At 42.9% G+C, this 25,861-nt stretch overlaps 1 long non-coding RNA gene across 1 annotated transcript; it reads right to left on the reverse strand.

Annotated features, from left to right (window-relative positions):
* Positions 1–18,218: 18,218 nt before the first annotated feature.
* LOC111965611 (uncharacterized) lies at positions 18,219–24,996 on the reverse strand. Its single transcript, XR_002877542.2, has 3 exons — positions 24,784–24,996; positions 24,019–24,189; positions 18,219–20,675 (listed from the first exon to the last, which is right to left on the reverse strand). It is a non-coding gene; the product is annotated as an uncharacterized lncRNA (long non-coding RNA).
* Positions 24,997–25,861: the final 865 nt, after the last annotated feature.

Raw genomic sequence — 25,861 nt, forward strand, 5'->3', positions numbered from 1 at the left:
AGAGGCCGGTCATGGCCCACATCAAGACCAGCATGCCAAGCACACTGGACCCACTCCACTTTGCCTACTGCTGCTCCAACAGATCCACGGAAGATGCCATTTCTATCACTATTCACATGGCCGTAACACATCTAGACAAGAGGAACACCTATGTGAAAATGCTGTTCATTAACTACAGTTCAGCATTCAACACTATCGTTCCCTCCAAGCTCGACACGAAGCTCAGAGTCCTGGGTCTGGACACCATCCTCTGCAACTGGATCTTGGACTTCCTGATGGAAAGACCACAGGCTGTAAGGATTGGCAACACACTGACTCTTAACACATGGGCCCTCCAGAGGTGTGTCCTCAGTCCTCTGCTATACTCCCTGTTCACCCACGACTGTGTAGCTTTGCATAACACCAACCCCATCATCAAGTTTGCTGATGACACCGCGGTTGTAGGCCTGATAACCAACAACGACGAGTCAGCATATAGGGAGGAGGTAAGGGAACTGGCATTGTGGTGTCATGACAACAACCTCTCCCTCAACATCAGAAAAACAGTCAACAGTTGACTGTTGACTTCAGGAAGCAGAGGAGGGAACATGCCCCTATCCACATCAAACAGACTGTAGTAGACAGAGTAGAGGTCGACCGATTATGATTTTTCAACGTCGATACTGATACCGATTATTGGACGACCAAAAAAAGCCGATACCGATTAATCGGCCTATTTTTTTATTTTTATTTATTTATTTGTAATAATGACAATTACAACAATACTGAATGAACACTTTTATTTTAACTTAATATAATACATCAATAAAATCAATTTAGCCTCAAATAAATAATGAAACATGTTCAATTTGGTTTAAATAATGCAAAAACAAAGTGTTGGAGAAGAAAGTAAAAGTGCAATATGTGCCATGTAAAAAAGCTAACGTTTAAGTTCCTTGCTCAGAACATGAGAACATATGAAAGCTGGTGGTTCCTTTTAACATGAGTCTTCAATATTCCCAGGTAAGAAGTTTTAGGTTGTAGTTATTATAGGAATTATAGGACTATTTCTCTCTACACCATTTGTATTTCATATACCTTTAACTATTGGATGTTCTTATAGGCACTTTGTATAGCCAGTGTAACAGTATAGCTTCCGTCCCTCTCCTCGTCCCAACCTGGGCTCAAACCAGGAACACATCGACAACAGCCACCCTCGAAGCATCGTTACCCATCGCTACACAAAAGCCGCGGCCCTTGCAGAGCAAGGGGAACAACTACTTCAAGGTCTCAGAGCGAGTGACGTCACCGATTGAAACGCTATTAGCGCGTACCCCGCTAACTAGCTAGCCATTTCACATCGGTTACACCAGCCTAATCTCAGAAGTTGATAGGCTTGAAGTCATAAACAGCTCAATGCTTGAAGCACAGCGAAGAGCTGCTGGCAAACGCACGAAAGTGCTGTTTGAATGAATGCTTACGAGCATGCTGCTGCCTACCACCACTCAGTCAGACTGCTCTATCAAATATCAAATCATAGACTTAATTATAACATAATAACACACAGAAATACGAGCCTTAGGTCATTAATATGGTTAAATCCGGGAAACTATCATTTCGAAAACAAAACGTTTATTCTTTCAATGAAATACGGAACCGTTCCGTATTTTATCTAACGGGTAGCATCCATAAGTCTAAATATTCCTGTTACATTGCACAACCTTCAATGTTATGTCATAATTATGTAAAATTCTGGCAAATTAGTTCGCAACGAACCAGGCGGACCAAACTGTTGCAGATACCCTGACTCTGCGTGCAATGAACGCAAGAAGTGACACAATTTCCCCAGTTTAATATTGCCTGCTAACCTGGATTTCTTTTAACCAAATATGCAGGTTTAAAAAAATATACTTCTGTGTATTGATTTTAAGAAAGGCATTGATGTTTATGGTTAGGTACATTCGTGCAACGATTGGGCTTTTTTCGCAAATGCGCTTTTGTTAAATCATTCCCCGTTCGGCGAAGTTGACTGTCTTTGTTATGAACAAATAGTCTTCACACAGTTCGCAACGAGCCAGGCGGCCCAAACTGCTGCATATACCCTGACTCTGTTACACAGAACGCAAGAGAAGTGATACAATTTCCCAAGTTACAAGAAATTCATGTTAGCAGGCAATATTAACTAAATATGCAGGTTTAAAAATATATACTTGTGTATTGATGTTTATGGTTAGGTACACATTGGTGCAACGACAGTGCTTTTTTCGCGAATTCGCTTATTAAATCACCCGTTTGGCAAAGTAGGCTATGATTCAATGATAAATTAACAGGCACCGCATTGATAATATCCAACGCAGGACAAGCTAGATAAACTAGTAATATCATCAACCATGTGTAGTTAACTAGTGATTATGTTAAGATTGATTGTTTTTTATAAGATACGTTTAATGCTAGCTAGCACCTTACCTTGGCTCCTTGCTGCACTCGCATAACAGGTAGTCAGCCTGCCACGCAGTCTCCTCGTGGAGTGCAATGTAATCGACCATGATCGGTGTCCAAAAATGCTGATTACCGATTGTTATGAAATTGGCCCTAATTAATCGGCCATTCCGATTAATCGATCGACCTCTAAGACAGCCACAAGTTTTAAGTTCCTCTGTGTCCACACCACCACTCTTGTCAAGAGGGCACAACAGCGTCTCTACTTCCTAAGGCGGCTGAAGAAATTCGGCATGTCACCCCGGGTCCTCTCCAGATACTACCGCTGCACCATCGAGAGCGTCCTGACTGGTTGCATCATGGCCTAGTATGGGAATTGCTCTGTCCACGACAGAGGGTGGTGAAGACGGCCTATTACATCACTGGGACCGTGCTCTCACCCATCCAGGACATCTAGTTGAAATGGTTCCTGAGGAAGGCATGCAGCATCATCAAGGATCCCACGCACCCCAGCCACAAGCTGTTCTCTCCCTTACCGTCGGACAGACGGTAGCGGAACATGAGGTCTGATAGAAACTGTCTCTGAACCTGTTGGTATCTACAAACCATCAGACTGCTGAACACTTGAACTGGACTGACCACCTGATCTGATTCTCCACACCTTAGTACACATGCACTCACTCATATACACACCCACACACACCCACACAGACATATACTGTACAAATCATTCATTCTAGCGGGAGAGGGCTCGACGGACTAGCTAATTTAAACTTTTAAATTAAAAGTAGCCTAGTTAATATGAAGTGGAAAATGTAGCTGGCAGAAAATGAGTTTGTAACCGTCTGATTAGCTGACAGCCGGCGTTAATGGAAAACACTGTTTTTTTAAACTGCATTCGGGTCACGTGTGCAGTCCCGGCAGTGTCAATTATGCATGTGCTTTGAATTTATGGCGACTCTGTGTGGAGTAAACATGCTAGGCTAAAGGCTTCCATGCGACAACCTGTTCGGACAATGTGCTCTTTTATTTTTTGCTAAATCTGCTCCCGCGCATGTTGTGTATTTTGTGGAATTTAATTAGTGTCGACATTGGGAGAAAATGGAAAATCATTTTCCGGATCTTGTCATTTTTATTTGTTCCCGGGACAGTCCAGGGATCCTGCTTACCCATGTCAATCCCTACCGTACATTAACCTATTGACCTAAACAGTAAGCACAACAACAATAACCACACAACAGCCACAGTCACCTTGACCTCAAGACACAATACATGGACTACCACAATATCACACACCAAAGACGAGTGACAGTGTCTTCTCAAACTGACAGGCAGCCCCTGAGAGCCCTGTCAGGTGAAAAAGAAGCTACAATGAGAAAGCTGAGGAAGACAGGCTGTCTTGACAAGGTGTGTGAACAGAAGCCAAACACAAGCGGCTAATGAACATGGTGAAAACGTACACACACACACTAATGCACATACAAACACATACTAATGCACATACACACACTCAGTGTTGTGTGAGCACACACACACACACACACACCATTAAACATCTGCATACAGAGGCAAAGGAGAGGAGGAGTTCTCTGTCTGTCAACACTTCAGACAGACAGGCAGACAGGCAGACAGGCAGACAGGCAGACAGGCAGACAGACAGAGAAATAGGGAGGGAGAAGGGAAAGAAGAGAAACAAACAATTGGCTTGGATGACAGAAAACAACTTTTCCACCACTTCAGGATCAAAGAGGAGCGCTTGAGTGGGGAAGACAGGCTTTCTGTCAACATTACCATGAAGAAGCACTGATGACAAGCACTGGCTGCGACACATGCACACACACAAGATATGTGGGCTGCTATACACACATTCTTCAACAGAACACAAACTCAAAGGTGAATCTGTGTGTGCGTGCACGTGTGTATGCGTGTGTGTCTAAGTCTGTGTTATCCATTTCTGACCGAAGATGTGGTATATTACATAGGTGGGTTTTAACCTCTTAAGGCTGGTTAACTTCCTGACTGATGTCTTGAGATGTTGCTTCAATATATCCACATACTTTTCCTTCCTCATGATGCCATCTATTTTGTGAAGTGCACCAGTCCCTCCTGCAGAAAAGCACACCCAAAACATGATGCTGTCACCCCCGTGTTTCATGGTTGGGATGGTGTTCTTCAGCTTGTAAGCCTCCTCCTTTTTCCTCCAAACATAACGATGGTCATTATGGCCAAACAGTTTTATTTTTGTTTCAGTGGTCTGGCTTTTTTATGGCGGGTTTGGAGCAGTGGCTTCTTCCTTGCTGAGCAGCCTTTCAGGTTATGTCAATAGAGGACTTGTTTTACTGTGGCTATAGATACTTTTGTACCTGTTTCCTCCAGCATCTTCACAAGGTCCTTTGCTGTTGTTCTGGGATTGATTTGCACTTTTCGCACCAAAGTACGTTCATCTCTAGGAGACAGAACACGTCTCCTTCCTGAGTGGTATGACGGCTGCGTGGTCCCATGGTGTTTAAATTTACATACTATGGGGATCACGTGACCCCTGAACGAGACGGCCGCATGAACTATGAGCTCCGCACAAGTAGTTTCCAAATCCTAATCTTACCTCCACTTCAAGTTTAAACTCATTTAGCTTTAGTCAAAAAGTCATGGCGGCTACAAAAGGCGACACTACAGGTGACATTTTTACCCGGACTCGAGCACTAGCGACGGAAAAAGCCTCCAAGAAGCAGCTAGCTTCAGAAAAAGCTAGCGCCATTAGCCAGGAGCAAGAGGACCCGTTCCCCCCCGAGGCCCAACGAAGGCCAACCTCGCACTCTGTCGAAGACATCTTTTCTGAGCTGAGATCCCAACGTACAGAACTCAACACTAAACTAGATGCCATTAACGCTCAGCTCAGTGCGATAGGGGGCAAGTGACAATCCTGGAAAATGCTTTGCCTGACATAAACAACAAGATAACCATAAACGCGGGGCGCCTGGACGAGGCAGAGGGGCGAATCCTATCCACGGAAAACTTATTGACAGACGCCATGGAAACAATAGCATATGCTAAAAAAAAAATAGAGCAGCTGGAAGAGAAAACAGAGGACCTGGAAAACAGGGGGCGAAGGAATAATTGTGTTCTATTAAATCTGGGCGAAAAAGAAGAGGGAAACATGCCACTGATCCGCTACCTGCAAGACAAACTTCCCGAGTGGCTCCACCTGTCCACCGACAGACCCATAGAACTCGAGAGAGCTCACCGAGCACTGAGGCCCCCACCAGCAGCCAAAACAACCACCGCGCCCAATCACCATACGTTTCTTGAGATTCACCGACAAGGAACGAGTCCTACAGCGGCGAAAACCAACACCATTACAGGGGAAACGCCAAACTCACCTTACTCCAGGACCTGTCAGCTGGAATACGCCGAAAGCGCCGAGAGTTGACAGGTGAAGAAATGCTCCATTGACCGAGGCATTAGGGATTCAAATACCCAAACGAGCTCAGGATTCTTCACCAAGGAGCCCTGCGACACTTCAAAATCCCGAAGAGGCAAAACGTTTTTTGAAAGACAACCCCGGTCAATGAGAAATGGACCAATGACTAAATGCGTTACTATTATTACTAAAGGAGGTAAGACAACATATAGCCGATATCCAAAGACCCACCCGCCCTGCTAAATGTCATTATAGCCGTCTAATCTATATTATGTTCCTTTAGCTGAGAGATAGAGCTCCATATTATTAACCTAGGCCTACTATATGTAGGCTGGGCTTTGATTTTATTTTCTCCCATTTTAATGTGGTCTGGACGGGGCTACGTTGTCATTTACCCAATGCGGGGCGAGAGATGAGGCATTTCTTTGGTGGGAGGGGAGACGTTGTGCGTTGCTAACTGTTCCCGTTTTTTTTGTTGTTTTGGAACACAGAATTGTGACTGAGCGGGAGGTAATAGATCCAACGGGAATATGTCGAGTTGTTTGGGAACTCGGCTGGGGTGTTCAGAGACTGTTATTTTATGTAAACCATTTATTTTCCTTTTATGTGAACGCAGCTGTAACTACTATCCACTTTACCAGAGATGACTTGCACTAAAGTTCGATTACTGTTCGATGACGATGACTAGTACCTTAAATCTATTGACATGGAACTGCCATGGTCTAGGTCATGCAATAAAACGGAAAAAGATACTATGTGCTCTAAAAAGGAAAAAAAGACATCGCGCTATTGCAAGAGACACACCTCTGTGATGCTGAACATGCCAAACTCCGCAGAGCTTGTGAAGGTGACAGTTATCTTTTCATTTTCAAATCCAACAGTAGAGCACAGCCATACTTATCCATAAGAATGTTCCATTCATAATTGACAAAACATATCTGATCCGGAGGGGAGATTTATTTGATAACTGGGTCACTGTATGGGCAACCAATTACTATCTTAAACATAACGCCCTAACACAGATACTCCTGCTTTTATGTCGAAAATAAACCTGTTCAATGAGCATTGTGTTTTCTTGGAGTGTTGGCCGGAGATTTTAATTGTACCCTAACCCAACCCTAGACAAATCATCTCAAGTCCCCACCACAAATCCTAGATCTGCAAAGATGTTGAACTCTCTTACTAAAGAGATGGGACTGATAGATATCTGGAGAGAGACTAATAGCTCATCTATGGACTATACATACTACTCTAATGTCCATACACCTACTCCCGTATAGATACATTTTTATCCCAAAGAGTTCTATAAATTCAGCCACGTGTAGAATCGGACCCATAGCGCTTTCGGATCACGCCTTTTCCACCTCCGCTTTGACCTCTGCAAAAACATCCGAGGTCAAAGAGCTGGAAATTCAACACCTCCATGCTATCAAACGAAGCATTCCATACATTGGTAACTACAATGGATAGACAACTACACACAAGACAACAAAGATTCTCCTGTTTCTCCGGCCACAATGTGGGACGCTGCAAAGCCACACTAAGAGGTCATCTAATTGCATATGCTTCCTCTAAGAAAACAATGGAAGACCACAGGCTAGATCTGGAGAGGGAGCTGGAACGCTGTGAAAAAGTACATAAACAATCCCCAGACAGCACCTCCTGGAGTCAACTTAAAGCAGCCAAAGCCAAACTGAATTTGGACTATACCGGGAGTTAAAAAAAAAGTTTCTTTACTAAACAGAAATACCATGAGTATAGCAATAGGCCTAGTAGATTGCTTGCTATCAATTAAAAAAAGAGCAGTCAAGCGTACAATTATGGCTATCCGAACAGCAGAGGACGAGGTCACATATGACCCAAAAAAGATCAATTTAACTTTTCATGATTTTTACTGCAAACTATATACTCTGAGAAAACACACGGGGCAGAACTCCACTCCTTCCTAGAGGGAATCTCGCTACCTAAACTATCAGAGACCGACCAAGAAGATCTCAATCCCCCTTCATCCTGAGAGATCCTGGAGCAATTACCTCCATGCACCCTAACAAGTCCCAGGCCCAGATGGATTCCCCAGAGAGTTCTACAAAGCTTTTTGCCCCAGCTTAGCCCTATTTTCATGCCAATGCTGGAGGATTTTTGCAAAAACGATTCTCCCAGACTCAATGCACACAGCTCGCATTACAGTGTTCTCAAAAAAGACAAGACCCCCTATCCTGCTCCTCCTTCCGGCCATAAGCTTGTTGGATTTCGACTACAAAATAATACCAAATTGCTGGCCAAAAGACTAAACATCTTCTTCCCAAATAATAAAAGCGGACCAAACTGGATTTATTAGACAGATACTCTTCTGATAACATTCGCCGTCTTTTGATATTATTGATCAAGTAAACGCACAGAAGACCCCTGTCTGCTGGCTTCACTGGATGCTGAGAAGGCGTTCGACAGGATGAGATGGAGCTTTCTGTTCTCAGTCTTAGAAAAGTTCATATGGGCCCAAACTTTATTAAATGGATCAAATCACTATACTCTCATCCAAATGCCATGGTGACTACTAACGGACTGAACTCTGACAGATTCCCTTTGGGACGGGCACAAGACAAGGGTGCTCGCTATCCCCCTGCTTACTTGTTGGGCGGAGCCTCTGCAGAGTTGATAAGGAGCAATCCAAGTATTACAGGTGTTCTGCAGGCGGCCTGCAGCACAAGATTTCGCTTTAACGGAATGATGTCTTGCTCTACATATCCAACCCTGAGAAATCCCTTCCTCCATTTTAGACACCAATTGCTCATATGGCACGTTTCAGGTTATAAGATTAATTTTAACAAATCCACTGTCTGCCCTCTCAATATCACTCACCAGTTATGAAGACACTATCCCATTTCAATGGAAGACACAGGGGTTTCAATACCTTGGATATTCATAACACCAGATCTGAATAGGCTTTTCAAGGAGAATTATCTCCACTCCTGGATCGAATCAGAACAACCTCCAAACTGATCTCCCTCGCCAATAGCTTAGTAGGAAGAATAATGTAATCCGTACATGAACATCCTCCCTAGACCTGACATTTAATTTCAGATGCTCCCATGCTATCTCCCAGCTTTCTTTTCAAAACATTAACCAAAGCAATCCCAAATTATATGGGGCAATAAAAACCTAGGATCAAGCTCTCCACTCTATCGAAACCTGAATCTAAGGCGGTCTTGCCCTCTCCCTCCCTTCAATTTGTCTTACTGGTCTGCCCAAATCCGCAAACATGCTAACATGATCAAAAACAGACAAGAGTCAACGTGGATCCAGATAGAACCCAATCCTGTGCATTTGCCACTGAAGCTTCAACCATATTCATTGATAACTTTAGTGAAGTGGGCAACATAGCCAAACATTTGGATACAGCACCCTACTAGCGTGGAGGGACTGTAAGAAATACCTGGGCATTCCTCCCCAATATTGCTCTCACTCGGCCTATAGTAGGCAACCCAGACTTGCCAAAAGCCCTGAGGGAGCCAACTTTAATCTTTGGCATACTCTAGGAATCAGGACCTTTTCAGACCTATTTCATCAGAAAGACCACTACCACTGAAATCCTTCAAGAGCTCTGCAGTGAATTCAATTGCCTAAGATCCCATTTTTTAAAATATCTTCAAATTAGACATTCATCTCCTCATTACTTCCAAGAGAGGTTTAGAACTCAGTTGAACGAAGTTGAAACCCTTCTCCACAGCACAATCCATTAAAGCAAAATTTCCTTATATATAGACTCCTTTCTGAGAAAGGAGGCTCCTCCTATACTCCTTTGAAAATAATCTGGGAAAAGACCTTGTCTGACTATCAGTGATGAGTTATGGGCGGAGGAGTTTGCGACAGGTATACTGCTCCTCTACTAATGTAAAAATGAAAGAATCTAATTACAAATAAGTACAAATTTTTACACTCCCTTGAGACTCCAAAAATGAAAACAGACATTTCTCCTAACTGTAAAAGATTGTACCTCTGAAGAGTGAACCTATTGCATGTATTTTGGAGCTGTAGAGATATTGCCAGATTTGGCAATCTATACATACTGCTGCACAAAATACTGCATTTACAGTGATTATGACCCCGTGTCTCTATCTTCTTAAGCCCAGCAGGACTTTGTTTTGATCCTGACAGAGAAAATTTGCTTCATGACCATTACATACTTTGCTAAGAAATGTATCCTTCTATTGGTGGCCTCTAGTACCTCTCCTACATTTAAAATGTGATGACCAGATGTGTGCTTTCTCCCTCGTGAAAAGCTCCACTTATGAACCTCCAAAGACAGCCCAAGGGATAGACTCTGGTCTCCACTACTCACTATATCTCAAATTGGACAGAGTGAATGGGGGGATCGGGGAGGTGAGCAGATGCGTGTGTGTAAGTTGCTGAAAATCTAAAAAACTAATCATTGGCTCGTCATCTCAGCTAAGGCTGGAAATAGCAAATAAAACCTTGATAGTGCTGCTGCAAGTTCTATATTTAAATTTTGTTATATTTATTATTGTTGTGTGTGTGTTGGTATGTATATGTATGTATGTATATATGTATATATATATATAACAATTTTTTTATTATTATTATTATTATTTTTTTTTAAGTCTGTCACATCTGTGAATGTGGAATGTGTTTGGTTGGTTGATTGAAAACTTAATAAAACTTTAAATTGAAAAAWTTTTTTTTACATACTATTGTTTGTACAGATGAACGGGGTACCTTCAGGCGCTTGGAAATTGCTCCCAAGGATGAACCAGACTTGTGGAGGGCTACAATTTTTTTTCTGAGGTCTTGGCTGATTTCTTTTGATTTTCCCATGATGTCAAGCAAAAAGGCACTGAGTTTGAAGGTAAGCCTTGAAATACATCCACAGGTACACCTCCAATTGACTCAAATTATGTCAATTAGCCTACAGAAGCTTCTAAAGCCATGACATCATTTTCTGGAATTTTCCAAGCTGTTTAAGGCACCGTCAACTTAGTGTAGGTAAACGTCTGACCCACTGGAATTGTGATACAGTGAATTATAAGTGAAATAATCTGTTTGTAAACAATTGCTGGAAAAATTACTTGTGTCATGCACAAAGTAGATGTCCTAACTGACTTGCCAAAACTATAGTTTGTTAACAAGAAATTTGTCGCCTCCAGCAACGATCTGCGGTCCAGAGCCGCCAGCGACAGTCTGCAGTCCAGAGCATCCAGTGGGGGTTACCAGTCCAGAGCCTCCTGCGAGGGTTCCCAGTCCGGAGCCTCCGGCAATGATCTGCGGTCCGGAGCGTCCGGCGACGATCTACGGTCCGGAGTCCCCGGCAATGAACCACGGTCCGGAGTCCCTGGCGACGATCCACGGTCCGGTTCTTCCGGCGACGATCCACGGTCTGGAGTCCCCGGCGACGAGCCACGGTCCGGTTCCTCCGGCGACGATCCACGGTCCGGAGCTTCCAGCGACGATCCCCGCACAAGATGACGTATCTGCGAGCGGAGTAGGTACTTCACCCCGCACCGGAGCCGCCCCCGACTGTAGATGCCCACCCGGACCCTCCCCTATGGAGTCAGGTTTTGCGGTCGGAGTCCGCACCTTTGAGGGGGTGCTGTCACGCCCTGACCATAGAGAGCTTTTTATTCTCTATGTTGGTTAGGTCGGGGTGTGACTAGGGTGGGTTATCTAGGTGATTAATTATCTATGTTGGCCTGGTATGGTTCCCAATCAGATGCAGCTGTTTATCGTTGTCTCTGATTGGGGATCATATTTAGGCAGCCAGCTTTGTGGGATCTTGTCTATGTATAGTTGCCTGCGAGCACTACATTAGCTTCACATTTCGTTTTGCGCTTTATTGTTTTCTTTGAGTTTCACTTCAAAATAAAGAGGATGGAACCATACCACGCTGCATCTTGGTCCACTCGTTATAACGATCGTGACACTAAGTCAGAACCGTCCAGAGTAGTGATGCTAGGCGGGCAGCAATCGGTTGAAGAGCATGCATTTAGTTTTACTAGCATTTAAGAGACGGCCACGGAAGGAGTGTTGTATGGCATTGAAGCTCATTTGGTGGTTTGTTAACACAGTGTCCAAGGAAGAAAGAAATAATAAATTAATGATGAAGCGTTGATCATTTTAAAATCCCCCCGTGTAGTGTTAGAGCAAAAACCAAAAGGTGCCCCCCTTGGGGTCCCGAGGACCAAGTTTGGGAAACGCAGGTCTAGCTGGAGAGGTTCGAGACCTGGATTCTAGGGACAGCTACAGTATAGTAAACAACAGCTAGACAGCTGGACAAACAGATAGACGGACAGATAATTGGCAGCAGTTCAAATACCTTGTATACCGTCCTCTCCAGTTGTCTTCAGCTCAACCCCCCCCCCTACCACTCTGACTCTCCACCCCCGGAACCAGACCCCAGTCCCAACAGAGTGCTGCGCTAGCAATCTTACTGCTGACAACACTCACACATACAGTAAACATAACACACAGAGTAATGCAGGCCTGTTGGTTATGGAACCTTTTACACACACCACTGTCCCTAGTCCTCTAATTTGATCCCATGGAGAGCCACGGTATAATTTACCTGAGAGTACACACACACACACAACACACACACACACACACACCACACACACACACACACAACACACACACACACACACACACCACACACACACACACACACACACACACACACTGCAGCATCGTACCATAGTGTCTAGTAGTCAGGGGGATACTGGTATACATAGCAGCAGCACACACATACCACTAGTGCATACACAAACGCTCTCTCACACACAAACGCACTCCTGCATTATTGAACGGGGAGCAAGTCGGTTCAGAGACAGAGAGGGAGACATGGCAGGAGAGTCAGGGTGGGGGAGAGAGGGAGGAGTGGGGAGGGAGTAGACATGGCTGAGAAGGCACAGGGTCATTTAGTAGTGATGGGAAGTCTGGTTGTTTTTACTGACTCTTGATTTTTTCGTCTCGTTCGGTCAAAATAACAATTATTTCGACCAATTTCATTCATTTGAGTCAGTAATGCCCAGAGCACGCAGGGACCACCAAAAGAACAATATAATTAATTGGGCCAACAGGTCAAACGAACGACTAAAATTAACAAGTCACTCAGAAAAAGGAATCATCCCAGCAAACCGGGAACATTCCCAGAACATTAGCTAAGATTCTCATTAAGTTCTAGTTAGGGTTTTATCTAACATTAGGATGATAACATCCCAAAAACATCCCAAAAACATTCAGAGAATATTTTTGATCAAATCTATTTATTTATCAAAAATATTTGAGATGAAATATCCTTCGAATGTTCTAACATTCACTAAAATGTTTCTAGAAAACATTTGCCAGATGTTGCAAGAACGTTCCTATAACACATTTAATCTGTTCTTTAAAAGTTCCCAGTATGTTTCATTAGGTTGTGAGAACAGTCTGGTGGGAAAATTCTGGGAACATCACAAAAGATATGTTCCCAAAAAACAAAAACTGTCCAGGGTGATTCTACAACGTTTCTTTTAGGGTGCAAAAAGAACGCTACCAGAATGTTGTCTGTTCTTTAAAAGGTTCCCAGAATATTTCATTAGGTTGTGGTAACATTGTGTGGACATGACAGGAGATATGTTCCCAAAACGCAAAATATGCTCATTTGTGATGACATTCATACAATGTTTAAGTTAGGTTGCACAGGACATTCCCTTTATGTTGTAAGAATTAAATAAGTCCATTGTTATGACGTTCATAGCATATTTATTTCAGGTCTAACATAATATTTAATTGATGTTCATGCAATATACAGTACCAGTCAAAAGTTTGGACACCTATTCATTCAAGGGTTATTATTTTTTTAATAAATATGTTCTATATTGTAGAATAATAGTGAAGACAATAAAACTATGAAATAACACATATGGAATCATGTAGTAACCAAAAAAGTGACAGCTTTGCACACTCTTGGCATTCTCTCAACCAGCTTCATGAGGTAGTCCCCTGCAATGCATTTCAATGAACAGGTGTGCCTTGTTAAATGTTAATTTGTGGAATTTCTTTCCTTCTTAATGTGTTTGAGCCAATCAGTTCTGTTGTGACAAGGTAGGGGTTGTATACAGAAGATAGCCCTATTTGGTAAAAGACCAAGTCCACATTATGGCAAGAACAACTAAAAAAAACAAATAGAAACAACAGTCCATCATTACTTTAAGACATGAAGGTCAGTCAATTTGGAAAATTTCAATTACTTTTAAAGTTTCAAGTACAGTCGCAAAAACCATCAAGCGCCATGATGAAACTTGTTCCCATGAGGACCGTCACTGGAAAGGAAGACCCAGAGTTACCTCTGCTGCAGAGGATAAGTTCATTAAAGTTAACTGCACCTCAGATTGCAGACCAAATAAATGCTTCACTGAGTTCAAGTAACAGACACATCTCAACATCAACTGTTCATGTACATACTACCTCAATTGGGCCGACCAACCAGTGCTCCCGCATATTGGCTAACCGGGCTATCTGCAGTGTCCCACCCATCACCCGCCAACCCCTCTTTTACGCTACTGCTACTCTCTGTTCATCATATATGCATAGTCACTTTAACCATATCTACATGTACAAGGTGGGGAGAACAAGTATTTGATACACTGATGATTTTGCAGGTTTTCCTACTTACAAAGCATGTAGAGGTCTGTAATTTTTATCATAGGTACACTTCAACTATGAGAGACGGAATCTAAAACAAAAATCCAGAAAATCACATTGTATGATTTTTAAGTAATTAATTTGCATTTTATTGCATGACATAAGTATTTGATACATCAGAAACAGAGACTTAATATTTGGTACAGAAACCTTTGTTTGCAATTACAGAGATCATATGTTTCCTGTAGTTCTTGACTAGGTTTGCACACACTGCAGCAGGGATTTTGGCCCACTCTCCCCTACAGATCTTCTCCAGATCCTTCAGGTTTCGGGGCTGTCACTGGGCAATACGGACTTTCAGCTCCCTCCAAAGATTTTCTATTGGGTTCAGGTCTGGAGACTGGCTAGGCCACTCAGGACCTTGAGATGCTTCTTACGGAGCCACTCCTTAGTTGCCATGGCTGTGTGCTTCGTGTCGTTGTCATGCTGGAAGACCCAGCCACGACCCATCTTCAATGCTCTTACTGAGGGAAGGAGGTTGTTGGCCAAGATCTCGCGATACATGGCCCCATCCATCCTCCCCTCAATACGGTGCAGTCGTCCTGTCCCCTTTGCAGAAAAGCATCCCCAAAGAATGATGTTTCCACCTCCATGCTTCACGGTTGGGATGGTGTTCTTGGGGTTGTACTCATCCTTCTATTCCTCCAAACACGGCGAGTGGAGTTTAGAGCAAAAAGCTCTATTTTTGTCTCATCAGACCACATGACCTTCTCCCATTCCTCCTCTGATCATCCGATGGTCATTGGCAAACTTCAGACGGGCCTGGACATGCGCTGGCTTGAGCGGGGGACCTTGCGTGCGCTGCAGGATTTTAATCCATGACGGCGTAGTGTGTTACTAATGGTTTTTTGAGACTGTGGTCCCAGCTCTCTTCAGGTCATTGACCAGGTCCTGCCGTGTAGTTCTGGGCTGATCCTCACATTCCTCATGATCATTGATGCCCCACGAGGTGAGATCTTGCATGGAGCCCCAGACCGAGGGTGATTGACCGTCATCTTGAACTTCTTCCATTTTCTAATAATTGCGCCAACAGTTGTTGCCTTCTCACCAAGCTGCTTGCCTATTGTCCTGTAGCCCATCCCAGCCTTGTACAGGTCTACAATTTATCCCTGATGTCCTTACACAGCTCTCTGGTCTTGGCCATTGTGGAGAGGTTGGAGTCTGTTTGATTGAGTGTGTGGACAGGTGTCTTTTATACAGGTAACGAGTTCAAACAGGTGCAGTTAATACAGGTATGAGTGGAGAACAGGAGGGCTTCTTAAAGAAAAACTAACAGGTCTGTGAGAGCCGGAATTCTTACTGGTTGGTAGGTGATCAAATACTTATGTCATGCAATAAAATGCAAATTAATTACTTAAAAATCATACAATGTGATTTTCTGGATTTTTGTTTTAGATTCCGTCTCTCACAGTTGAAGTGTACCTATGATAAAAATGACAGACCTCTACATGCTTTGTAAGTAAGTAGGAAAACCTGCAAAATCGGCAGTGTATCAAATACTTGTTCTCCCCACTGTACATACTACCTCAATCAGCCTGACTAACCGGTGTCTGTATGTAGCCTCACTATTTTTATAGCCTCGCTACTGTATATAGCCTGTCTTTTTACTGTTGTTTTATTTCTTTACCTACCTATTGTTCACCTAATACCTTTTTTTGCACTATTGGTTAGAGCCTGTAAGTGAGCATTTCACTGTAAGGTCTACACACCTGTTGTATTTGGCGCATGTGACAAATACACTTTGATTTGATTTGAGACTGCGTGAATCAGGACTTCATGGTCGAATTGCTGCAAAGAAACCACTACGAAAGTACACCAATAAGAAGAAGAGACGTGCTTGGGCCAAGAAACACGCGCAATGGACATTAGACCGGTGTAAATCTGTCCTTTGGTCTGATGAGTCCAAATTTGACATTTTTGGTTCCAACTGCCGTGTCTTTGTGAGATTCAGAGTAGGTGAACGGATGATCTCTGCATGTGTGGATCCCACCGTGACGCATGGAGGAGGAGGTGTGATGGTGCTTTGCTGGTGACACTGTCAGTGATTTCTTTAGAATCCAAGGCACACTTAACCAGCATGGCTACCACAGCATTCTGCAGAGATACACCATCCCATCTGGTTTGCGCTTAGTGGGACTTCCATTTGTTTTTCAACATGACAATGACTCAAAACACTTCCAGGCTGTGTAACGGCTATTTGACCAAGAAGGGGAGTGATGGATTGCTGCATCAGATGACCTGGCCTCCACAATCACCCAACCTCAACCCAATTGAAATGGTTTGAGATGAGTTGGACCGCAGATTGAAGGAAAAGCAGCCAACAAGTGCATAGCATATGTGGGAATTCCTTCAAGACTGTTGGAAAAGATTTGTCATGAAGCTGGTTGAGAAAATGCCAAGAGTGTGCAAAGCTGTCAAGGCAAAGGGTGGCTTCTTTGAGGAATCTAAAATATAATATCTTTTGATTTGTTTAACATTTTTCTGGTTACTACATAATTCCATATGTGTTATTTCATAGTTGTGATGTCTTCACTATTATTCTACAATGTATTAAACAGTAAAAAATAAATAAAAACCCTTGAAAACCTTCGAAACGTTTGACTGGTCCTGTACATTTTACCTTGTCTTGAAAGTCCTTAGAACATTTCAAGAACATTTAGAAAATATTATATTTAAGTTTGACCTAATATTACCACAACATTGTCAACAAGAAAGCAGTTGGAATACATCCCCATTATGTTCATCTCCAGATTGAATAGAGTACCACAGTATCAGTCATATCAGTATCAGTCATAATACCCATAAAAACTATCAAACAGGGAAATGGTTCAAATCGTTTTTTCCACCATTCAATTTCCCATAGGGGATATTAGAAGCATTTCAAATAAGGGCTGTGTTTCGTGTTGGCTTACCCTGGCGTGACAACGGTGTATATCTCTCAAGGACAAGGAGACTTTTATCAATACATTCACCTGTATTTACCACCCAAAAAATGAAATGTTAATTAGCTGCTAATGTGGCTATCATAAAGAACTACAAATGCCATGATGATCTGGACGAGGCTGCCGAATCGAGGCAAAGGGAAGAATCTCTGGATTAACTAATGTTAGCTAAATGTAGTAATGAATAAATTGGCTACAATTCTTTAAACATTGACAATGCTGGGAACTGGCTCGTGCAAGTTTTAAATTGACACAATGCCTGTTAGCAAAGGTTTCAGCTAGAGTGCGGGAGCTTGCAGGGATTTGTAGTTTTGCATTAGTAGATTTGTAGTCTACTTTGATGCTAATTAGCATTTTCGAATCTGAGAGTAAATAGAGCCAAATATATTGACAAAATCTTGTCCGAGAGAGATTTACATGGTTACCAAACGTCACACCAGGGTAAGCCTAGACGAAACAGACCTTATTTTAAGTGTTTCTAAAATCCCCAATGGGAAAAATGTATGGTGGAAAAACGATTGAAGACCTTGAAGAAGGCACAGCGATGCAGAAATGACTGGCAGTTTATATATATATAGAGAGTGTGCGACTCTCTTTATGTATTTTTTTATAGCTTACAGTTTATTCGCCGTTAGTCAGCACCTCCACACAAAATAATGTTCTCTGGGTGTGCTCCAGCTCCAGCTTCTAATTGGAAAAACGATTGGAACCATATGGTGATATGGAGACACATGGCATTTTAATTTCATTCATAAGACATCTGAAAATCATTTAATCATACAAACACAAGCATATTTTTGTACACTTCATATGTTGACTATCTGCATATACAGCGCCTTCAGAAAGTATTCTCAACCCCTTGATTTTTTATTTTTTGTTGTTGTGTTACAGCCTGAATTTAAAATGGATAACATTTAGATGTTGTGTCACTAATCTACACACAATACCCCATAATGTCACAGCATGGTTTTTGAATGACTACCTAAGCTTTGTACTCCACACATACAGATAATTGTAAGGTCCCTCAGTTGAGCAGTGAATTTCAAACATAGATTCAACCACGATTACCAGGGATGATTTCCAATGCCTCGCAAAGAAGGACACCTATTGATAGATGGGTAAAAAAGAAAAAGATACTGAATATCCCTTTAAGCATTGTGAAGTTATTAATTACACTTTGGTAAGTGTATCAATACACCCAGTCACTACAAAGATACAGGTGTATTTTCCTAACTCAGTTGCCAGAGAGGAAGGAAACCGCTCATTGATTCCACCATGAGGCCAATGGTGATTTTAAATCTATTACAGAGTTTAGTGGCTGTGATAGGAGAAAACTGAGGATGGATCAAAAACATTGTAGTTAGTCCACAATACTAACCTGCATGACAGAGGGAAATAAGGAAGCCTGTACAGAAGGAAAAAAATCGGAAACATGTATCCTGTTTGCAATAAAGCAATACTGCAAAAAAAATGGGGCAAAGAAATAAAAAATGTTTGGTCCTGAATACAAAGCGTTATTTTTGGGACAAATCCAACACAACACATCACTCAGTACCACTCTTCATATTTTCGAGCATGGTGGTGGCTGCATCATGTTATGGGTATGCTTGTCATTGGCAAGGGCTAGGGAGTTTTTGGGATAAAAAGAAACGTAAGAGCTAAGCACAGGCAAAATCCTAGAGGAAAACCTGGTTGTCTGCTTTCTAACAGACACTGGGAGATAAATCCCCCTTTCAGCAAGTCAAAAACCTAAAATCCGATGCCAAATATACACTGGAGTTGCTTACCAAGTGGCCCGGTTACAGTTTTGTCTTAAATCGCCTTGAAAATCTATGGCAAGACTTGAAAATGGCTGTCTAGCAATGATCAACAACCAACTTGACAGAGCTTGAAGAATTTTTTGAAGAATAATGGGCTAATAATGTACAATCAAGGTGTGTAAAGCTCTTAGAGACTTACCACAAAAGACTCACAGCTGTAATCGTGCCAGAAGTGATTCTAACATGTATTGACTCAGGTGTTGAATACTTATCTAATCAAGCTATATTAGTGTTTTATTTTCCCTTCTTTTTTTTATACTAGAATGTATCTTCCACTTTGACATTACAGACTATTTTTTGTAGATCGTTGACAAAAAAAATACAATTAAATCCATTTTAATACCGCTTTGTAACACAACAAAATCTGGAGAAAGTCAAGGGGTGTTAGTACTTTCTGAAGGTACTGTAATTTAATTCATAGGACTTTTGAACAGCATTTAAATCATACAAACACAAGCAGATGTTTTATTGATAAAATTCACATGTAGGGCTTGAACCTGCAATGTTTGGTTCCCATGCCAGGTCTTTTATCCTCTGCACCACCAGGGAAGCTCTCCTTCTTTATCTTTTGGCAGTATATAGCCATGGCAGTATGGTCAATCAGGAATTGCATGCTACCTTTTTAGCTTTCTTAGACATAAATAACCCAGGGAAATACTGGAAAGTGGGTTATTCACCATCCCTTCACCCATCCTCTATGTGCTGCATACTTCTAGGCCCATATTTACAAGGTATCCAGTCAATTTTACACAATGTTTTATCTTTTACAGTTAGTCTAAATTCTGCATTTCTGACTGGATATATAAAAACAGACTTACAACATTAAGGGAATGACCTGTGTAAACTAACTTAAACATTGTATGAACGTCATCAGAAGTGAGCATATTTTGTGTTTTGGGAAACTATCTCGTGCAATGTCGCCACACTGTTCCCACAACCTAATGAAACGTTTTGGGAACCTTTAAAGAATAGACTAAATGTGTTCTGGGAACGTTCTTGTAAGACCAGATGAATGTCTTTGCACCCTAAAAGAAACATTGTATAATCATCCGGACAACTGGATATTTGGGGGTTTTGAGAACCTATCTTTTGTGATGTCCCCACAATGTTCCCACCAGACTGTTCCCACAACCTAATGAAACATTCTGGGATCCTTTAAAAAAAACGGATTAAATGTGTTCCAGGAAGGTTCTTGCGACGTCAGTTTTACACAAACATTCTATAATCATCACCACGACTGGACAGTTTTTGTGTTATGATGAATGGATGTTCTGGGAACCATCACAGAACCAATTTTGCTGGGATGACTCGAGTCAGTAAAAAGATTAGGTCAAAATGAACAAATGGTTGGCGAACCGCACATCACTATCATCCAGTGTCCTACAGACAGAGAGAGAGGGAAGGAGGTGGAGAGAGAGAAGTATGACCATATTAGACACATATTTCCCTTAGATAACACAGACCCACAAAGAATTCGAAAGGTCAGTACAGGTGCATCAAAGCTGGGACCGAGAGACTGAAAAACAGCTTATATCTCAAGGCCAACAGACTGTTAAATAGCCATCACTAGCACAGAGAGGCTGCTGCCTACATACAGAGTTGAAATCATTGGCCACTTTAATAAATGGAAGTCACTTTAATAATGCCACTTAAATAATGTTTACATATCTGCATTACTCATCTCATATGTACTGTATATACAGTATTCTATACTATCTATTGCATCTTAGCCTATGCTGCTCTGTCATTGCTCATCCATATATTTATATATTCTTATTCCATTCCTTACTTAGATTTGTGTGTATTAGGTATTTGTTAGATGTTACTTGTTATATATTGCTGCACTGTCGGAACTATAAGCACAAGCATTTCGCTACACTCGCAATAACATCTGCTAACTATGTGTATGTGACCAATAAAATTTGATTTGACAACAAATCCAATTTTGATAAACTCCCATATCTACTGGGTGAAATACCACAGTGTGCCATCACACCAGCAAGATTTGTGACCTGTTGTCACAAGGGAAACCAGTGAAGAACAAACACAATTGTAAATACAACCCATATTTATGTCTATTTATTTTCCCTTTTTTACTTTAACTATTTGCACATCGTTACAACACTGTATATAGACATAATATGACATTTGAAATGTCTTCATTCTTTTGGAACTTGTGTGAGTAATATTTACTGTTCACTTTTGACTTCACTTGCTTTGGCAATGTAAAATATGTTTCCCATGCCAATAAAGCCCCTTGAATTGAATTGAGAGAGTGAGAGGACAACGAATGAGTGAAAAGAGAAAGAGGAGAAAAGATTGACGAATTGACGGGCTGAGAGAAAGGGATGAGAGAGCAGAGAAAAGGGGGGGAGGGAGAGAGAGAGAAACACAGACGTTAGGAGAGTAAATGAGCCAAAATGGGGCGAGAGGTAAGAGACTGATTGACACAGAAGTAAAGGGAGTGATGCCAGTAATAGCAAAGTTGTTCAAGGGAAAGAGAAAGAGTGGGAGGTATGGAGAGAGGTATGGGAGAGAGGGGGAGAGAAAAGAGAGGGGAAGAATAATTTATGACTTGAGTGGCTAGAAAGAGCCTTATGACCTGCAGGTATGTGTCTGCAGACACACACACCATAGTGCTGCCCTCTCAGGCCGGGAAACACAACATCAAATATTAAACCAAAATGTCACACCCTTTCCAATATACACTCCTCCTCCTCCATCCTCTTCTCCCAGACAGCAAGCAGCTTCCACCTAATGAGTTTAATTGATTGAGAAGACATGGAGAGGAGGTGTTGGGCAGCACCCCCCCCCCCCCCCACATACCATAAAGGCTTTAAGGGATTTTGCTAACGCTTACTCTGGCTCGCGCTGCAGCTGCCTCGCTTAAGGCCATTTACATGCTGCGTTGTGCTAGGTCTCACGTCCCCACTCCAATGAAGAACAATGCAGCCAGGGTCAATCCTACCCCCACATCACTGACTCCAGTCAGAGAAGGTTAGCTTATGTTAATGTAACCCTCTCACTGCTGCATGCCCTATACACAATAACCATCCCTACGGCTAGCTGAGACAGCTGCTAACAGAAAGACCATTGCCCACTTCAAAATCGATCCCATACTTTAGAGAAATACACAGGAGGCTATGCATCCACATGATGCCCCCTATTCCCTGTAGCCCTATGGACCCTGGTCAAAAGTAGTGCACAAATATCGGAATAGGGTGCATTTGAGACGTGTCCTAAACCACTTTTGTCCTCTGATTACAGAACCCAGCAGTGGTGTCAGAATGATGTCAGGGTGTTTGAGGAGCAGGCGCCTAATGGGCTATTTCCAGTATCACATGCTATATCAATACGCTGACCCTAGCCTGCATGGTATCTCAATAGCGTGTCCCTAGCCTGCATGGTATCTCAATAGGCGTGTCCCTAGCCTGCATGGTATCTCAATAGGCTGTTCCCTAGCCTGCATGTTATCTCAATAGGCATGTCCCTAGCCAGCATGGTTATCCAATAGCGTGTCCCACCTGCATGGTATCTCAAAGTGTTCCTAGCCTGCATTATCCAAATGCGTGTACCTACCTGCAGTACCTTAATAGGCGTGTCCTACCTGCATGTATCTCAATAGGCGTTCCCTAGCCTGCATGTATCTCAATAGGCGTGTCCCTAGCCAGCATGGTATCTCAATAGGCTTGTCCCTAGCCTGCAGTGGTATCTCAAATAGGCGTTCCCTAGCCTGCATGTATCTTCAATAGCGTGTCCCAGCCTCATGTATCTCAATAGGCTGTCCTAGCCGCATGGTTATCCAAATATGGTGTTCCCTAAGCCTGCATGGTATCTCACATAGGTGGTCCCTAGCCCAATGTATCTCAATTATGGTCCCTAGCCTGCATGTATCTCAATGATGGTTGTCCCTAGCCTCATGTATCTCAATAGATGTGTCTCTAGCCTGCCATGCTATCTCAATAAGCGTCCCTAGCCGCATATCTCAATTAGCAACCTAGCCTGCATGGTATCTCAATAGGTGTGTCCCTAGCCTGCATGGTATCTCAATAGGCGTGTCCCTAGCCTGCATGGTATCTCAATAGGTGTGTCCCTAGCCTGCATGGTATCTCAATAGGCGTGTCCCTAGCCTGCATGGTATCTCAATATGGTGTGTCCCTAGCCTGCATGGTACCTCAATATGGCGTGTCCCTAGCCTCAATATCTCAATAGGTATTTTGGGGGCCCTAAGCGGGGGAGAGAAAAATTACATTATAGAGTGAATTTCCTGCAATTCTACACATTTTGCCATGCAGGGGAGAGGCTTATGCCTGGCCTTGAATGTCCATACTGTATCTGTCTCTCCTCTCTCCTACACACATACACTCTCTCTCTCTCACACACTCTCTCGATGTGCCTCAGTGCCTTACTGAGTGAGCCGTTCGTTCACAGCACATGAGCTCCACTCTAAGCTGCTCTACCTGCTGAGTGCCCACACATTGGATTAAGGCCGCTGCCTGCCTGGCTGGGACTCTCACTCACGTACCTACTGTAAGGGTGTGTCAAGGACGGGGCTGCATACACATCTGCGTCAGTCAAATCACCCAACCATTACTAGGACTGCAACAACAAGGCATGGCCTCGTCGTCAGCCAGTCTTTCTAACATTGTTCTGGGCTACAACAGTCGTCACAATTGCCAATTTGTGAGGAAAGTTGCGAAAAACACAGTAATTATAAACTCACATCTCTGAATTTGTTCCAATATCTGTCCTTGTCGTATTGAGACACGGTGCTGAGCCATTTGTCGTTGTCCAACGCGTGGCCAATGTTTTTGTTACCAACCACGGTTCCCCCGCGCCTGCCCTCCGCACGCAGCAAGAGAGCCGCGAAAGGCAGCAGACAGAAAAGCATCGTCTGAAAAAAAGAGAGAAGGGGAAAGAGAAAATGAGAGAGAAAGTGACATTGAGGACGAGAGAAATTAAGACAGCAAGGGAGGTAAATGAGCCTGCTGCCTTGATGCGCATGATGTGGACTAGGCATAATTGTTCATACAAGTACGCGCCTACGTGTAGGTTAATTCACCTGCACTTTGTCATGGATTGAAAATGTATTTAATGATGTAAATATGTCAGTATCCAAATGGACAAGAACATGATGTTATTCAATCTATTAGATTGGATTAATTTGATTGAGTAAATACCGGAGATTGCCTCTTATGAAATTGCTGCTCCTCCTAAGCTGATTATAAACATTTGGAGACATATCGCATTTGCACACCGTGGCAGATGGAGCACGGGAAACCGATTAGCTCGTGAGGCTCTCAGACGGTATAAACAGGCAATTGCCATCTACTTGGAGCGCGCGCCTCTCTCGTCTCCTTTTACCAAACCCGGAGTGAACCAGAAATACGTAGACTACATAACTCTCTCCCTGTCCTTATCATATGCATACAAATCTGTCTCCACCGGTCCTAGCTCACAAACACATCCCGCTCTTCCATCCACCTACCTCAATTAGCTTGTGTCCAGCTCCTGGGGAAAACAGAGGTATAGGGTGGGAAGTTTCTGCTACTGTTGTCAGTTAGACGTTTTTTTCGGTCAGACTGTAGAGTAGCCTAATTATCCACGGGACCTCCGGTAGCTCTGAACTCCGCTGTAATACTGACAGCGACCAGGAGCAGCAGGAACAAGCCTCGGCAGAACTGTCTCTCTCCCACCCTCGGTAACTCTTCCGCTCAGACTCCGCCTCTCTGATAGCGGGCTCTCTCTCTTTCCCAATCGCTCCCCCGCTCACTCCTTCACCCTCCTCTATACCTCGCTCTCCATGTCTCCCTCCCTTCTTCCCTCTCTCGCTCACAGTTTCCCTCTCTCTTTCTCTTTGCAGTGCAGAGAGCTGGTGTGTCATTGATTTACAACGGGGGGAATGGTGCATTCACACGGGAATAAGCGGAATGTTTGTTGTTTCAAGGCGGAATTTCCAGGTGATACTACTGCCAATAAGTGGGATATTTTTTGGGGTGATGGATTATTTGGTACTTTCATGATTGATATAGTCCTACACGCTTTTCTCCACAGTTGTTATCCCTATATAACTTTTATGGTCATCAAAATGCAAGCCGAGTGAAGCCTAGGCAGTCTCTTTAGAATGCACTTTTGAGTATAGTCCTATACCGTATGTCAGTGTTAGGCTACATGAAACGTTAAGGCTTCTATAGAATTGAGCACTGTGAAAATATCTGTCACTTACAATTATGTTTATTATCTGCTATAGGCCTATATCATATAGCCTCGAGTACTCTCCCATTTCAATATGGCCTGTGCGCGTCGCCTTCTGACTGGCGAGCGCTATTCTTTCAGCACAGCTTTCCTTTCAGAACCACGCGCCGCGCACGATGTCACTGGGGAGCAGAGAGGAGGAACTCGACTGGGGAAAAACAAAACGGTTAAAGCCTACACCACACAAATTAAAATCTTGACCTCGAAGCCTGTTCCACTGCTCGTTTTCCTTCTTCCCCTCTTATCAGGGACTGATTTAGACATGGGACACCAAGTGGGTGAAATTAATTATCAGGTAGAACAGAAAACCA

The sequence above is a fragment of the Salvelinus sp. IW2-2015 genome, linkage group LG6.2, assembly GCF_002910315.2.
Source record: "Salvelinus sp. IW2-2015 linkage group LG6.2, ASM291031v2, whole genome shotgun sequence".
Taxonomy (NCBI): Eukaryota; Metazoa; Chordata; class Actinopteri; order Salmoniformes; family Salmonidae; genus Salvelinus; species Salvelinus sp. IW2-2015.